Source organism: Euprymna scolopes, chromosome 24, assembly GCF_053919585.1.
Source record: "Euprymna scolopes isolate OS-2025 chromosome 24, ASM5391958v1, whole genome shotgun sequence".
NCBI lineage: Eukaryota > Metazoa > Mollusca > Cephalopoda > Sepiida > Sepiolidae > Euprymna > Euprymna scolopes.
The window spans coordinates 60,415,627-60,430,204 of record NC_136505.1 but is presented as its reverse complement, the minus strand read 5'-3'; positions in this window follow the sequence as shown (position 1 = coordinate 60,430,204).

The window sequence follows — 14,578 nt, the reverse complement described above, 5'->3', positions numbered from 1 at the left end:
TTATCATTAATTTCACGTTGGCGGCGACCATTGGTCTTAACTGGGATGTAGATGGCAATAAGCCTCCCCAAGGTCCTAACGGAGGCCTGGCTAGTGCTTTCTCTCCTCGCTCTTTCCATCCACCCTGGCCCTTATTATTTGGTGTGATGCCCATACATGGGACACTCAAAGAAGAAAAAAGTGTGGGGTGGCGGTATCTTACAATTATAAAGTTTCAGTTTTCATGATTCCATGCGATGTTCCTTTGTGTTATGTATCCGTAGCCGTCACTGTGTCCAATTTTTGTTTTGTTATTGTTGTTGTTATTGTTATTATTATTATTATTATTATTATTATTATAATAATAATAATAATAATAATAATAATAATAATAATAATAGTAATAATAATAATAATAATATAAGCTATTCATTATTATGAAGCAAAGTTTACAATTATTTCCCTAAATCTTAATTACAGAAAATATAAACTAAAATATTATTTGGTATTCGAATAAAGTTATGATAATAGAAATTATGTTTAATTTGTTCTAATTAACTGTAATTCGTAATTAGTCACAAAGTCACCAATGTCTTAAAATTGCATGTCTATTTGCTTATTATATATTCTTTGACTGCGGTTTTCCTTTTATACACACAGTCTATCATATGTACGTACGTGTGTCTTTTTCCCCTGATTTTTGTTTATTAACTGTAAAAATAATGAAACTTGCCATTGCACGGAAGATTAGTATAATGCATTCAATAAAAGGTAATATCGCTACAGTATTACTACTATTCAAGACTGGAATGAAAACAGAAGCGAAGAAGGAGAAAGATATGGGAAACTTAATAAAAAATAATTTTAGAGTTTGCCCTTTTGCTTTCAAAATTTTTTTATTGAACCATTTTTTCTCGTTTACTTGAACCCGATTGATAATGCGACGGATCACATTTTTACAAACACAAGTACTCATGCACGCACGCACACACACACACACACACACACACACATATATATATATATATATATATATATATATGTGTGTGTGTATGTATGTGTGTTTGTGCGCGTGTGTGCGTATTTTTCTTTTTTCTTTTTTGTTTTATTTTACTACAATCGAAGTTCTCAGAAATTAAGGGGCCCACTACCTGGGGCAAACAATTGAACTCTATATGAGATACATAGATATTCGAATGTTCCATTTAAGTTCTCTATCTCTCAAACACTGAGTTAATAAAAGAATTGAGAACATAATTTTCCTCTCCTCAATTAACCATTTTCATATGTTCTCATATATCTTACGTTTTGGTCTCTTGGTCTTACTGGATTCCATGACAAGAATTTATCTAGTCTATTGGAGTACCCAACTCCGTGCTATTACTTGAGATAACATCACTTAGAGAAGGTGCACCATTCCTCGTAAAAGCCAATGTCAGTTAGCCATAGTTAGGAGATCTTATTTGGGCAGCGAATATTATGTGATTTTGAACATTTAGTCAGGGTTTACTTCTAGGGAAAAGTATCCTCAAACCAGGTTTTTTTCTGGAAAACCCCTTTACAGAGAGGCCTTAGCCACCCGAGAACAGTGTTTAGTAGGTATTGTGTGTGTGTGTGTGTGTGTGTGTGTGTGTGTGTGTGTGTGTGTGTGTGTGTGTGTGTGTGTGTGTGGCATGTGAAACACTAAGATTTAAAATTCTGAAAAGCATAAAGAACGACATTTAATGACCGTTTTAAATCAGCGGTATTGAAAGCTTGTTGAATGTGTAATCTCTTAACATTGACATTGGTTTATAAAGCGATAACAAGTAGCAGTTTAGACTGATAGTGTTGGTGGTGATGATGGTTGTCAGCTTTTGCTGTTGAATAAATAGGACTTTTTAATATATCCTCTGAAGGTCCTGCAAAAAGGATCCTTTCGTCTGCATAAAGTCATCCTCATTGTCTTTAACTAATCGTTACAACATCAAAATTGCGAGATGCCTCTGACATACAGAGCAGTAAAGCTCATCTTTTGCATACTGAATTTGAGAAAGCTTGGCGCAGACCAGACAAACACAATTGTATATGCGCATCATCAACAGCAAGGGCAATCACCGACTCATACAGAATTAACACCCGTGCTTTATTTAAGTAGATTTATCTTAAGAGATTCTCTTTAGAGAGAAGAATACATTGCCATCAATTTTATTACACAGGTTGACCTAAATATTACGAATGCATAAAGATAGACATAAGTCAAGGTAAATATGGACAATATGAGATGTGGGTTAATATACATGGATATATCAATATGAGATGTGGGTTAATATACATGGATATATCAATATGAGATGTGGGTTAATATACATGGATATATCAATACGAGATGTGGGTTAATATACATGGATATATCAACGCATATAAAATAAATATCTATATTATATTTCTCTGATTCTGCCTGCCTATACATTTATCTGTTTTACTTTTTTCTAGAAAATTACTGGTCCGATCTGGCTGATATTTTGTATGTACCTTCGTTATCATACTTTGCAGCGAATTTATATGTGTTTGATTCACAGTTAGGTGTTGATAGTGGATAACAGATAATAGTCACCACAATACCGTACTTTAGTGTAATTGCTCCAAGTTCTGGGTAATTGTGCCAACTAGCTAAAAGTGTTTTTTTTTTTGCAACCACGCATATAAAGAGCACATTTTTTAGTTGGCGTAATTACCCCCGGATTTTGATGCAATTGCCTTCAAGTACGGTATAACATTTCCTATAAAAGTCTTCTTGGAAACTACTTTGCCGATCTAGCAGAAATTTTGTATTGGCACTTTTTGTATTACGATGTCAGTTGGATGCACGGTAAGTGATTTGGAAGGATGAATATGGATTTGTATTCAATCTAAGGCCGAATAGACATTTAAATATATTCAACCATTAATTTCGCACACAGCACTTATGTTATATCAAGTGGCTATTACTTTTGGTTTACCATTAAACATGATTCTTAATTTGAATTTTTTTTTTCTAGAGTAAATTTGTTATAGATAGACATATTGTCCAAGAAAATATTCTCATAAACGTATAAACAAGCATATGAAAATGAAAATTTCAACCCTCCATAATCCATTAGAACTTTACATAATTAACATGTCTACATGTTGCTCTAATTATAGACGATTGTCTTATTTTCAGTCAACAACAAATGCAGATTAGCTCTGATCAGGGAGATAACGAATTCCATAGATACACACGAAGGTTACGCCTGTTAAAACAACATGAACGCATACATTTATCATACTCTCTTCATAGGTAATCGATATTCATGTCTGTACTTTCCGAGATGCATAGATTAATACATGAAAACGAAGACATGGGGAGTCTGATCAAGAAGCAATTTGATATTATTGGCGGCATTCTGATCCGAAATTGTTATAGTTATAAAAGGCGATTTGTGTGCTTAATTAACCCTTTTTTCCCAGATTAATTATTTCTGGAATGTAATGTCTTACTTTTAATAAAATGTTTTGGTAAACTTAAGCACTTGTTCGAAACTGACAAAAAACAAATAGTTTCATTATGCTTCGCTTACTAAACTTTAATTCCCGTTGCAACGGGTGTGTGTTTAAAAATATGCAACAAGATACAAAAACTATAACATAGGAACTTCAAAATCAAGGGTTTAGGCTATTTCTATTATGGCTTTTTTCCTGTTTTTAATGATACTGGTTCTGTGGAGTTCTAGAATGGCTATACTTCAAGGCTTTGTCTTATCTCTTTAATTGGTGAGACACAACACAACAGTGTAAAAAGTGTTAGTTTACTGCTAATATCCTGTGGAACCACTACTGGGGGATGCTGACACGGCTGCAAATTTTTTGCAAATCTTCTCCGAGGCGATGATTTTTCAATCTTACTTTACTACATTTACGTTATATTTCTCCCCGTGGGAAGGAACTAAATGCTACCAACTCATGAGTCCATTTCGTAACATATTCTTTCATATGCAACGCGGAAATAAAAGCCATACTCGTCTGGACGTTAATAACTGCAGCAACTAGTTTTTATGTTTTTCGGTGTAAGTATATATTTACAAAGTGCAAGATCGTGGGGAGACCTCTGACCCTTTGGAAGTCACAAATGGAGTGAAACAGAGGTGTGTTCTGGGCCGCACCCTGTTCAGTCTTATGTTCTCTGCGATGTTGACGGATGCTTTCGGAGACGCTGATGTTGGCATTGGAATCAGATACATATTACGGATCATTTTTCAACCTCAGAAGGCTACAAGCAAAATCTAGGGTTGCATCAAACACTGTAAATGACCTTCTGTTTGCTGATGACTGTGCCCTTAACGCTATCTCCGAGGCAGGCATACAACACAGTGCAAATATATTATCATGGGCTTGTGAATATTTTGGTCTCAAAATCAATATCAAGAAGACTGTGGTGAAGCATCAGCCTGCTCTGGGAAAACCATATGCAGAACCCAACATTATCATCGGAGGACACAGACTGAATGCGGTTGACAAGTTCGCCTATCTTGGCAGTACGCTTTCCCGCAATGTCGTCATTGACGAAATCAATACCAGACTCGCTAAAGCAAGCGCTACCTTTGGCAGTCTGCACAAGAATGTATAGGACAGAAGAGGCATCACCTCCATGACAAAGATCAAAGTCTATAAAGCTATCATACTCACCACCTTACTCCATGGTTGTGAGTTGTGGACTGTCTACCAACGGCACGCTAGAAAATTACATTACTTCCACACAACCAGACTGAGGAAACTGCTTGACATAGGCTGTCAGGAAAGGATATCAGACACAAAAGTCCTCACTCGTGCTGGACTCCCAGGCATCCTCACTATCCTAATGAAGTTTCAGCTTCGACAGGCTGGTCATGTATTCCGCATGCCAGACTACACACTACCAAAGAAAAAAAAACTTATTCAGTGTGAGAAAGGTATCTTGATACTAAATCTAACTTTATTTCTCTAGAATAGACATTGTTTTCACATGCTATAAATCATTTATTATATTGTTATGCTTGTCGCTACGACCGGTATAATCCTGTACTTACCTTCAAAAGAAAGTGGAATATTCCAAACGGCTAATACATTTGTGTAAATAAATTTGCGTCGCTGCAAAGAAAAACTAGCCGTGTTCTGATTGGGTGAGAAACACGCATGCCACATTTTTATTGAATAAAAACAATCTCTCTAACCAACCAAAACATAAAAACAAAATGGCGTTTATATCTTTCAGTTCATTAAATAAAACGCCAAATTTACAGTAAAAATATCGGGTTACAATTTTTAGGCATCTGAAAACGTTTATTCATAAACACTTTATTTTAAGCTTTTATTTTTTTTAATTAATCAAATATATCCCTCTATACCCCTTCGAATGTATTTAGATAGATTATTCTCGATGCCTATGATTTAACTTGAATTTTATTATTATTCTTACTGGTTATGAATCGAAAAAAAACAGATTTTTCCGTTTTAACACTCTCGTATAAAGTGTCATCCCTTATTTTTATATTTCCGCACTAGTCTGTCAACATGTCAGAATTCTATTTTCCTTTAAAACGTTTCTCCATCATTGATATATCCTCATATTATCTTTTGTCATGTTAATCAATAAAATTCTACGCAAAAAATTTTAGATGTGAAAATTTTGCAAAAACTGCCTAATTCGACAGAAAAGGACAGACATTAATTTTTCGCGCGATTGTGCACATAAAAATGGTCTCGGATGTTCTGTAATGTTTTGAGAATTGTACAGTATTATCAGATTTTATATATTATTGTTTGTTGATTTTTATTTTCGTCGGTATCTTCAGAGTAGGCTACACAGTTTAATGCGCGCCACTTTCTAAAGTAGGCGAATATGCGCTTTTTTTACATAGGAATCACCACTTATCAAGTCATGGAGGCCACTCGAGGATAAGGGTTAATCGATATACATTAGTCAATGTGATTATAGCGTAGTAAAAATAAGTAGTGGGAATTTTGTAAATTGGATTATTAGGGGGGCGGTTCATCAAAAACTTGTTTGCATTGGATTTAAAGACAATCAGATTGTAGTCAGCTGGAAAGCAGGCAATCGGAACAGAGTTCCACAGACGTGCAGTTCTAAGAAAGAAGCTTTGTTCATGGAATCTACATTAAGGTTTAGGCACAGAAAATGGGATTTTATTGATAGTGGTTTTGGTTAGACGAGTGTTTTTCGTGAAAGTTTGGCTGATGGGGGGGCATAGATTGAAGCTCAGTTGCGTACTTGCCATGAAAATAACGATAAAGCAGCGATAGGCTTGCAATATCTCTTCTATGAGAAAGAGGTTGCAGGGAAGAGAAAAAGGCATACCCCACTAAGCTATGAACTTTATTTTGAACTCTGTCAAAGCAGGAAAGGCTGTCTTTAGTAGCTACTGTCCATATCTGTTTTTCCATAGTCCGTCTCTATGTTGACATATTTCCTCCATCCGTGCAGAAGAGTGTCTGTTCCATATTGTAGAATTTAATATCTTGGCCAGTTATGTAGGTGTTTATAGTCCCACAAAAATATCATACCTGTCTTTGTGTTGGAAATAGATGTTATACCAGATCTCGAAATATGGCCAGTAGAGTGGACGGAAGAATGAGTAAATAAACGCCGTTATTGCAAATAAAAAAGACGTCAAGTTATTACTTGTTTTATGTTCCTTACAACGTACTTTGCTATAACGTATAAGTTCTTTGAACAACGTTACGCACTGACAGAGCGAGAAAAATGTGAAGTTTGGTATCAGAATAAATACTGCACTTCGTGAAGACAAAGTGGTTTTAATTTTTATTATTTCTTTCTCCTAGAGTAGTTGTCCTAAGTGTACTTTACCATTGTTTGCTGTTAAAGGAGAATGAATGGATGTACACTATTTCCCAAAACCTCTTTCACGTAAAATCTTATCGCACTATTTAGTCGAAATAGTTGCCCCAATCTTAATATATATATATATATATATATATATATATATATATATATATATATGATATTCAATGTTATATATTTTCTAGAAATTCCATTACTTCAATCAAAATACACAGAAACTTGATACTTGAGTATATAAATATCTGCAGGATTTTAGGACAATTATTTTTATGACGCATACCTTAAATACGAAAATGTGTACATGTCCGGCACATGATTGAGTCGACATTTTTTTTCCTCCCACAACAGAAAAATGTGACACAAGCTTAGAAAATTGGGATTGAAGAGCCAGTGCACTAAATGAAATGTACCCTGGCTTGGAAAAATACCTAGTTAACCCTGTCGACATTAGTCAGTAGATGCGCCGAAAGCGATCATCGATAAAATAAACTTTTCTTAATAGGGAAAACGTAAAACAAAGTTAGGTGCACCTACAACCATTTTATAGGACCAGATACAAGGTTGTACGATAAAACTGCCGCGCTAAAAAAGACAACATGATTCCATTTCTGTTTGATGAAAACCGGTTTTCTTTTTTGGTTGTTGCCGGCCATCCATAAATTTTTCAGTGATGTACAAATCCCAAGAGTGATAGAATCCTTTTCTATCATGTCTGAAAGTTACGCAATGTTCTACGAGCGAGATCGGAGAATGCGCAGCTGTACAACTCATGCTACAAACCTTTCAATATTATGACAGCAGGACAATTGGCGGCACTCTCAAAATGCATCACTGGATTGTCACGAAAAACAGAGACGTTCCTAGACTGATGAAAACAAACTTTTCGGTCAGGATTATGGTCTTTAGTGTAGTTTCAAGTGAGGGCCACATCCTGCCACCTCACACCTTCAAAGTCGGCTTGAAAGTTAACACCGAACAGTACCTGGATGTGCTGAAGAGTGTGTGATCCCCTTGTGCAATTAGGTAGTTGTTGACAGACTCTGGCTGTGGCAGCAAAAACTCGGCGCTGGCTTACAAGTCCCACATACCCAGGCTTGGCTTCAGAAGGAGTGATACGATTTTGTAGTCTTCTCTCACCAACCCTGACCTAGACAACTTCGTTTGGTCATACGTCGATAATATCACCAACATGACCTCCCACAACACCAAAGCCAGCCTGATCACCGCCATCCGTCAAGTATTCGCCGAGCTCCCGCCAACGTTTGTGGAAAAAGCATGCTCCAAGTTCCGCACTAGTATCGAGACGGTGATTCAGGCTGAAGGCAACTACATCTAATCTATGTCAGCCGTACTCCATACTCGTCACCTCAACTGACATTTTCAATCAAAGTTTTAAAATAAATCTGTAATGTTGTTTTTTAGGCCGCCATTATGTTGGTGCGCCCTGTACTTACCTCAGTAAACAGACTATTTCATCAATTGAGTAGACTGTTAGTTTTTGAGCCGATGTCTTTAAACCTCTTACAATAATTTGAACAGAATGTTTAATATAAATACTATATTGCTTCATGATTATAACAATAAATTGTTATAAATAATAAATTTACTTGCTTTTTCTTATACTCTCGTTTTACATTTAAGTAATCTTCAGAGGCCAGCATTGATTTAGAATCTATAGATTTTTATTTAGTTCGTCGTCATCTTATTTAACAAAGTTTAACTCCAATACGTTAGCAATTGTTGCAATTGAATATTCACAGTTTATACTTTAACATCGTTTTTTATCCATTTATTACTTTGTACAAAATTTATTATATAAATCTTACCTATCTGTTAGTGTGTGTGTGTATTGATGTATGTTTGTATGTCTCGCTTTAACTTTCGACACACGCAACCAACACTGACCAAATTTATATCGTTGGGAAGCTCAGTCTCTTGACCGAAAAATATACAAAAATTGGCCAAAAACATTCATTCTTTATCCCTCAACTCAGCCGTTTCTAAAAAGGAGGGGTCGCTTTTTTCGTCAACATTTTTGCAATTAATCGTCTTCTTTCGATTGACTACCTTTAATTCTAGCGCTCGTGACTTTCAATTCCGCGATAGACGCATCAGCTAAGATGTAAGTTTTTTTTTCATCCTATTTTCATCATTCTTGCGAGTACGAGGCTGCCTGCCTACTGCAATTTTTTAAACACCTCTCTTTACCCGGGCTGTCTACTGTTGTTTTGATTCCCCTATCCTCTCCACACGCCCGGTACTATCACTTTTTAACACCTCTCTCAATTTAGGCTGCCTACCGGGGTTTTTACTACACCAGCTCTCTACACCAAGGCAACGCCGAGTAACCCCCGCTAGTCTAATATATAAAAGGTAAAATTGTGTATGTGTTTGTATGTCTCGCAAAAACTTCCGACGTATGCATCGGAACGTGATAAAACCGATATTTTTATGCGCGGTCTCCCGGGCGGGATATATCGAAAAATTGGCGCAAAACATTAATTCCTTCACCCTCAACTCGGCTGTATTTACAAGAAGGGGTCGGTTTTGCGTCGATATTTTCGCAAATCGTCGTCAACTTTGGATTGGCTACCCTTAATTCTAACGCTCGTGACTTTCGGTTTCGAGATGGACGCATCAGCTAAGGCGTTAGGGTTTTTTTTCATCTTCTTCTCCTTCTTTGCGTTACGGGCTCAACACTGCAGGTCTTCTTCCACTTTTTAATAACCTTTCTTCACCCGGACTGCTAACTATTGTTTTGATTTTCCTCACAATCTCTCCACAACCCCCGCTACTATAATTTTGTAAACACCTCTCTCCATCCAGCCTACAACGCCGGCTACCCCCTCTAGTCTTTTTATAAGAATGTTAAGTTTATAATATGCAATTACAATCTACAATATTATAATGTTAGGTGACATACTTGTACTGAAATCTAATGGATATGATCTATTCCTTTCCCTTCTCAGGCTTTTCTACACATTAAACATTGCTAGTTATTCTTTACTTTATAGTTAATTAAATGATCAGCGTCGGACTGAGTTCTAATCTATGGTGAATTCTGTAAGCTATTCAGAGCAACGACTCCTTAACGACTACAATCGTTGTAAGGCAGTTTAGTCTCTCCATCTTTGTATCTAAGTCCAAACAAAAAATCTATAAACAAACTTTCTTTCCACTAACTTTCAACATTTGAACGACAATACCACGTTGCTATTTCCAGGCTCTCTACATGGTGACCCACTTAAAAGTAGCCCAGAAATGTAGTAGAGACGAGAACACTCTTTTATTGCTTAAATTACCTGCAGTGTTATAATAGAAGCGTTCCTCGTTGACATCTATGCATTTATGGGCACGTTTATTTACAGATACATTCTGTTGATCTTCTCTAGTGATTCTCCGGATAGCATTGGTAATGTTTTCTTTTAGTTGGCATAGATTGCGATAATTATTTGCAAAAACGTTTTGTTTATAAGTCCCCCCAAATAACATGATGACAAATCCGGAGAACGTGGTGGCCATAACTCTTTGCTTTTTGTCTCTCTTCCGTAAACATGTCATGAACTCGTGTCATTGATCTGTTATACGTGTGGCATGTAGGTCCATCTTGTTGGAAAAAGAATTGCATTTTGTCTTGTGGTGTCAGTTTAGGGTCAGAGAATAGTTAGAGAGGTTAAGCTACTTTCAAGTGGGCCACACTGAATAACAGGAATGTTTTATAACAATGTTTACAAATCACAGTCGAGACATCCTCTTAAATAACCAAACTCTGTCAATTAACAAAATATTAAATCCTTTGAAATTGTTGTTCTTCGTCTTACTGACTCGCTCATAGCATCTAAATTACTGTTATTGCAATAGTTATACATTGGTATTTCCCATCAGGTGACTAAAAATGATTCTTACTTTTCTATAATCCATGTAGTCTGTTGCTCTAGGTATTATATTATTCCAAAACTCTCTTGGCGTGCGTACTATCCATAGGAATATTTAAAAACAGACACGGTGCGTTGTATTATGTTTCATATATATCTCTTACAACTTTTGGAAACATTGCGCTTAATCGATAAGATATTGAGCTTTTAGTATAACTGATCCACATCGCTAACCATTGATCCATCTTCTACGTCAGTGGGAATAAATAAAAATGAAACGAAGCTCCATCTTTTTCGGAAATGAAATCATGTATTAACCAATAAAAAAAAAGAGTTTTCACCTCTTAACGCATAACATACCCTGCGTGGATATTTCTTTGCGGTGTGGTTATTATGTGTAATGATGTTGCAGAATCAGGGTAAAAAGAAAACTATGAACGAAATAAAGAGAAAAACCACAATCATTGTATCTTATATCTAAGAACGTTAAACCAATTAGTTGAACTGCGCCGTGTCAGATCCTCAGCCATTTGCGTTTGTTTTTGCTCGTTGTCTTTATGAGAGCTTCTTAAAAATAAAGATAAGTTCGCAATTTTTGCATTTCCCCCATAAAACCCGAAGCTATAAAGAAAATGAAGGATTAGAATGGGCCGGTAAAATGATTGGCGCGAGTGTTATGAGACGCACTTAGTCATCTTATCTATTGCACACACACACACACACACACACACACACGTACACGCACACGCACACACACGCGCACACACACACATGCACGCGCGTATGCATATACAAATATACACACAAGGAAATCCTATATAGAAAACAAGAGTCAGACTGTTTCACTTTTCTTCGTGATTAAAAGTTTTGGTTTTTATTACAAAACAAATAACTTAGAGAAACTGGAGTAAAATTATATAGTGGGGTAAAACGATACATCAAAAAGAAATGAAAAAGGGGAAAACGACCGAGAGATCTTTCTTGAGGGTTCTGATCAAGAGATTGGATAGAATCGTGCTAGTGACAAAGGTTGGACAAGATCTGGCATCTTTTAGTTCAACCCCGTATATTGAAACACGGTAACTATTCGAAATTTAGCTATATTAATCTATATTTATGGTTTTGCTGTAATCGTATTCATGACAAAATGTAAAGATCATATATATATATATATATATATATATATATATATATATATATATCGTAATTATTGGTGAATTTCAATACAAATACGATCAACAACCCTTTAAATTCAGTATTGTTCTCATTTTGATAGTTTAACTGTGGCTAAGTGGATAACACATACTAAGAACCTAGTTATGCAAAGTTCGAATCCAGTTCGTTCTACAGAAACACTTTCATCGTCTACACTTTACCTTGTAGAGAGAAAGAAAATACCTTTTCAAATGATTTTTTCTGTTGCGATTACAAGTAGTTCTCTCGTATATTCTTTGTCCTGTTGTCAAACATTATCAACTCCACCTACCACACCGATGCATTAGTTTAAGTGTAGATTGTGTTTATCTGACCCCGTTTTTGGTTTTGTATAACTAAAATTAATCAGTTCTCGTAAATGTTTATTTTAATATTCATGATAAGATGAAAGTCATCACAAAACTGATTATGTAAATCGGTTTCCTGTTTTTCTTATCAAACATGTGGTTAGTATTTTCCAGCATTGCTTATTTTTAATTAGATTTTTTTATATACGTTTTCAAACCCAAAAAAGGCATATAGACATTTGGTCGTAAGGGACTAATATTTGGGATTGTATTTAACAAAATATTGTAGCAGTTGGTTATCGAGATGTTTATTCGCATTATATTTAAACATTCTGAAGATTAGTATAGGCAATGAAAGCGATTAACATATACAGAATATAAAAATCTAGTAGTCGAAGTGGTGGGATTTTGCTGCTTGTAGAGTTAGTCGGGGGTATGTACGTCAGGATGACATAAGTCATATAAGTTAATCAGACCACATCACATGAAAGTACCTTTAAAACAGGCACAGGGATGCAACATGGCAGCGATGGTATAAAGGTTGGAGATTTGCTTATATGCGAGGGCTATTAAATTTACATCTTTTTTATTAGATCTTCTTTAATAGTGAGAGACTACTGGTTGATGCACCAGCCCAGATGTGGCAGCAATACAGCATGCATGGACGAAATATGATTTTGTAAAGATATAGGATACTCTCCAGTGTGAGAAACCATTTTAGCCCTTTAAGGGAGGGCATCTTCTTTACAGTATTCTTAGCAACGCCATTTTACTTTTTTATCTTATATTTTATTATAGGGTCAACAAATCTTTTAGCTAGATTACAAAATGACATCAATAGTATATGATTATTAGGGGTGTGACAACAGCATATTCTTTTCATTGTTTGGACTCTCGAATATATATCCGACACAGTTAGACACAGTTAATCAACCGAGAACCATATCAGTCTATATAAAAACAAATAAGATATTAACAGATATATATATACTCGAGAGTCAAAACAATGAAAAGACTATTCTGTTGTCACAACCCTAATTATTATATGCGAATAGTGCTAAGTTTTTATTAAAATTAAAGATGAAAGCTCGACTTAATAAATTATTGTTAATTTGCTGACATATTTAGATGACAACATTATTTTTAAAATGGGGAAAATATTTTTGCAAAACAGTCTATTTGCCATGAAACGTGCAAGTTTCGTATCTGTTAACCAGAATAAAGAACTTCTTATCTCTTCAGAAGTTTTCTTACTAACGAGATGAAGTTTTAAAAATGCTTACTGATGCGTTTATGTGATAAATATTCTAGTCTTAATAAAATACAAGGAAAACGAAATCGTTATGAGTTGGATTTAAAAAGTCACTTTTTCATAAATTTTGAAAATATGAAGCATATTCAAAAAATATAAACTCGTCTCCTCCTTTTGGTCATCTTCCTATTACCTGATATACAATAAGTAAAAACACGTCAAATCTATAATGCATATCTGTATTAAAAAAAAAAACATTTCTGGTCCCTCAACAAAAGGAGGGTGGACCTATAAATTTACCCTTATCCGTTCGTCCGTTCATCTGTCTGCACTTTTCTCAAAATTACGGTTTGGATTTTTTTTTTAATTTTGCCCAAACATTAAACATGATATGAGTAAAAGAGTAACAGGACTGATTTTCCGGGAAAACGCCGTTTGCACCCTCAGGGGTGCATTTTGGGTTTAAATGGCTAAAATTGACGTTTTTGTGATTATTAAAAAAAAAAGTAATGCCTTCGATTTTTATAAAACTTTCTGAAAAGTTGTAACTAACAGATTTCTATATAATTTTGTTTATCTATACTTTGCGATAACTCTTGGGTTTGCCCAAAATGCTCATTAAGGGCTAATAAAAACACTCATTTTAGAGATTATTTTACCATATCTGTCTAAAAATTTCTGTGTAAGTCTATTTAGCAGTTTTGCATGGTGATGAACTCAAATTTAAATATGTTAAGGACTTCGAGAGTTTTGGGGCTAAATGGGGGAGGGTTAACTGATGGACTTAGTCATTTTTTATGTCTCGTTCACTGTGCACTTACGGGGGACCATGCATGCTTTACGTGTTTATTTGAGGGTTACCACTTTTCAATATCAGGATATCACTCTAGGAAAAAGGCCAATAAGTGCTACGTAGATAGTGAGACTTTATGATGGAAAGTAATGCTGAGACTTGAAAAAGGTTTTCTATTTAAAAGTGGGGACGGCTCAACAAGAACTTATTTACGTTAGACTTGAAAACGGCCATATTATAGTCAGCCATAGACAGATATTTCTATGAAAGAAAACTCTGCTCATATAATGTTCGTTTAGTTTTAGGGAAAATATTGAC